General features: G+C 37.5%; 1 long non-coding RNA gene across 1 annotated transcript; it reads left to right on the forward strand.

Moving 5' to 3' along the window:
- Positions 1-2,293: 2,293 nt before the first annotated feature.
- On the forward strand, positions 2,294-4,142 carry LOC145821042 (uncharacterized). The gene is made up of 2 exons (XR_014363082.1): positions 2,294-2,471; positions 3,953-4,142. It is a non-coding gene; the product is annotated as an uncharacterized LOC145821042 (long non-coding RNA).
- The last annotated feature ends 221 nt before the right edge of the window (positions 4,143-4,363 follow it).

Genomic DNA, 4,363 nt, shown 5'->3' on the forward strand with positions numbered 1-4,363 from the left:
TAAATTTTTTATCAAAATTTTTTAACAATGCACAAGGATGGTAGAACTCATAAAATCCATTACCATTATGTCCGATTATAAATAAATTTTGTGTTTGCGTCAAAATCTGATCACACAATTAACAAAAATCTTCTTCATAAAAATATGAGAACAAAATTTATGGGACACTCCAATAATAAACTAAGGGACAATCTCACAAATACTTCACAAGTACCTTTAACCTTCGAGGGTTATTACTGTGGGGATGTATTTTCTGAATACCAACACGTGGCAAGGTGACGCTGACGTGTCAGCCGAGATGCCACGTGTCCAGGTTGTGACGCCGAGGTTATCTCGGCAAGGCCGAGGTTATCTCCGAAGATATCGGAATCTGAGATAAATGGATAAAAGATAAGGGACAGGAGTCATAGAGTAAAGAGGAGACTTAGCTAAGATAAGGATAACACTCTTAGGGAGTTTATCCTTATCTCTTGAGGAATCCAAAGTAAGCACTGAATTGGAGTCCATAGAAGTCAGGCTTCTAGTGGGACTTGGATTGAGTAAACTATAAAAGAAAGGCACCTCCATGGGTCTAAGGTACGCAGTTTTATGCTTTAAGCAGTAAGTTTTGCACTTGAATATCTTTGAGAGATATACTGACTTGATCGTCGGAGTGCTCCCGGGTGGAAGAGCCACCGCCGGAGCCTTTTCTTTCTGTTGCAGGTTAGTTGAAGCCATCTATTCTGCCAGTACTCTCCAGCTGATTACTAGGCGGGCAGTGTGGTCAGAAAATTACCCACACAATTTGGCGCCGTCTGTGGGAAAGAAAGAAGAATAGATGGCCAAGGAAAGAAAGAAGAATAGATGGCCAATGAAAGAAAGAAGAATAGATGGCCAATGACGGACAAAAGGATCAGATTGGGGACAACGCTCCTACTGGAAGTGGGAGACCTATTAACCTTGACATTGAAGGGAACGACCACAACATAGAAAATCGTGACCAAAGTCACGGAGTGAAAGATGCCGGCCAGAAAGGTGACGCACCAAAGACAACAGATCGAAGCGGATACTACAAACAAAGATGACCTCCAGGTATGGAAGGATAGATACCTGCGGAGAAACGAAGACCCTTCCAGAAGGGATGCAAAGACAGGGGGCATGAGCGCTCCCAAGGAGATAACATTTAAGTATAGAAGAACTCATCTTAAGTGAGCAGATCCCGGATTCCAGATCTTGCATCCCGGATTGTAGAAGACATGATCTCGGCCTAGATTAGTAGGTCCGAGAAGAGAAGTGCTCAACCTGAGTGAGCAGATCCAAGATTGTAGCAGACAAGATCTCGGCACTTAAGTCCGAGAAGAGAAGAGCTCAGTGAGCAGATCTCAAATCCCAGAAGATAAAAAAAGAAAACACACAAGGTTGGACTGCAATTAGCCAGGTTGAAGACCTTTTATAAGGTTCGCAAAGGAGTATGTGGAAGCCATGCAGGGGGCAGAGAGAAGAAGAATATGTTTATCACTTGTTGAAATTTACAGCAATTTACAAGTTGGTTAAACCGATATGATGTTTACCACTTGTTGAAATTTGTAGCAATTTACAAGTTGGTTAAACCGATATGATGTTTATCACTTGTTGAAATTTGTAGCAATTTACAAGTCGGTTAAACCGATATGATATTTGCCACTTGTTGAAATTTGCAGCAATTTACAAGTCGGTTAAACCGAGATAATGTTTGCCACTTGTTGAAATTTGTAGCAATTTACAAGTTGGTTAAACCGAAATAATGTTTACCACTTGTTGAAATTTATAGCAATTTACAAGTTGGTTAAACCGATATGATGTTTACCACTTGTTGAAATTTGTAACAATTTACAGGTTGGTTAAACCGAGATGATGTGTAGAGACCCTAACTTTTTGGTAATTACACTTAATACCCTAAGCCTTAGGTTAATTACATTTTAATCCCAAATTTTATAAAATTTTACAAAATGGTCCAAGAAAGAATTAATTTTTTGTATTTTATTTTGTATTATAATTAAATCATAGACTGCCATTTTTATATTTGGAAATACCCTAACACTTGGCTTTTATTTATGTACCTCCTAGTTTTTAAATTAATTCATCAAATTTATTTTTAGCCTAATTGAATATTTATTAGTTCTTTGAATTTTTATTATTTTCTTTGAACCTTTATTATTTAATTGAGCAAATAAATATCTTTAAATAAATATCTACACATATCTTTAAATAAATAGTTTTATTATTTATTTTAATACTTATTTGAGCAATGAAAAAATATCTAGATTTTTATGCTTTTTCTTAGTCATTAAGCTAGCCCTATTTCATGGCTTATAAATTGAGAACTTTGTCTCAATTTTCACCACACATTTTCAACAGCCTAGGGAGAGGGTGAGAGGGTGAAAGTGTGATCAAAGGAAGTAGAGAAGAAGAAGAAGAAAAAAAAAATAATAATAAGGGTGACTCTCAAAAAGGTAAGAACATACCGCTCCTTTGTCTTCTCCAATTCTTTCACCATCTCCTTCTATTGTCTAATATGCCTCTTGTGTTGCAAATTAATGGTAAATAGGGTTTTTGGTGTATGTTGAAGTATGGATATGATCAATTGCCATTGTCTTACAAATTTGTGAAATTAGGCACTGCTGCAACTTCCCTATTTTAAAATAAATATCAAATCTATTTAATTCTCAAATCTGAATTTATGGTAGGATATTTGGTGTGTTTAGAGTTTGTGAAAATTTTATTAGCTCCAAATTGTTTGTTTTTAGGGCTTGGATAAATTGTTTAAAAATCTGGTCCTGAATCTCTGAAAAACAGTCCACTTTTAGAAATTTTATAAAATTATAGAAAAATCACCTCGTGTTGGTTCTTCTATAAAAATTTAGAACTCTGAGTCCTCTTTCCAACAGATTTTATTTGAGTGAAAACCATCGGGTAGATTGAGAGAAAAGTTAGTTTCCCCAAAGGGTGAGAAATCTGGACAGGTTTTCGAATATAGTTTGTAGATGAATTTGTGGAGGTGCTGTGCAACTTCTGAAAATTGGAACTGAAACTAGACAGATTAAATATTGTTTCCGTGCAATTTCAGCCCCTAATTTGACCTATAAGTATTTTTACCAAAGCGTTCTTGTTAGCCCTGCAGAACCGAACAATGCTGGAAATGGTGTTTTGTTGTGTTGTTTGTCTCTAAGTATTTTAAAGCATGCCTAATGTTATTTTCTTGCCTTACCATACCTATGTATGATTATCATGGGCTACATTTCATTTCTTATGTTTGTCTCATGCTCTTTTATATTACCGAATTACCGAATGTGACTAGCTTGCTTGGCAAAAGATCTAATAAATAGGAAATGGAAAGGGGTTGGTAGTGGGTGACGTTCACCCTTGTGCTTCAGAATGATTTATGTATTGAACATGTGAATGGAATTAAAACCAAATGAGTTAAGTCTTGCACAAGCGGTCTAAACGAGCCCCTAGGTTGACACGGATGTATTCAGACTCTATGCGGTGGTTTCAGGGTGTAAGCGAGCCCTTTGGTATGATATGTGCAGGGTGTAAGCGAGCCCTAGGCACGATTTGGTATGGTATGTGCAGGGTGTAAGCGAGCCCTAGGCACGATTTGGGTGTAAGCGAGCCCACTTGTTCAGCCGTCCCTTTTGAGGTCCATCAATGTCACTAACTGATAAATAACCAGGAGGTGGGCATAGGTGGTAAGGTCTGCAAAGCAGCAAAAGGGGGAGTCTGAGTAATCCGGTGTTCAGCCTTGTGGTTGGGTAGAAGGATCTCTTTGGGAGATCCTAGATGTCTAGGCAAACTCCTAATTCATAGAATCCTTGTTGTAATTTTGCATGTTATGTTATCCAATTTGTCCTATGTATGGTTGATTGGTTGATAGAAGATATGGGGATGTGTGTGTTTTTACTAGGCATTCCAAGCTCATGGCGTGTCATGCCAGGTGGTGAAGCAGTTATAATGATGAAAGTTATTGCAAAGGCAAATAGAATGAAATGTTGGAGCGGTGGTTCATTTGAAGACTTAGACTAGTTGATTTTGTTTTCAATGTTTTGTAATCCTGCAATGGAAAATAAACGAATGATCTGTGATACTAACTCTGGTTATATATGTATATTAAGATGTTTTGGTTATCTATCCTATTTGCGTGGTAATATTGTACTTAATTAACGGCCTGGAAGTTGGGGCGTTACAGAATGGTATCAGAGCTTAGGTTCAACCCTTACCCACGTGTTCTGACTTCAAACGATTTGACGATCACCTACGAAGGGAAGTGGTTTTAACGTTGAACAGGGCAACGTGTTGAGCATTAGATACAATATAGGAGTAGGGGATACTATTAGTTCTACGAGTC

Source organism: Camellia sinensis, chromosome 3 (genome assembly GCF_055761805.1).
Source record: "Camellia sinensis isolate YWXY chromosome 3, ASM5576180v1, whole genome shotgun sequence".
Classification (NCBI taxonomy): domain Eukaryota; kingdom Viridiplantae; phylum Streptophyta; class Magnoliopsida; order Ericales; family Theaceae; genus Camellia; species Camellia sinensis.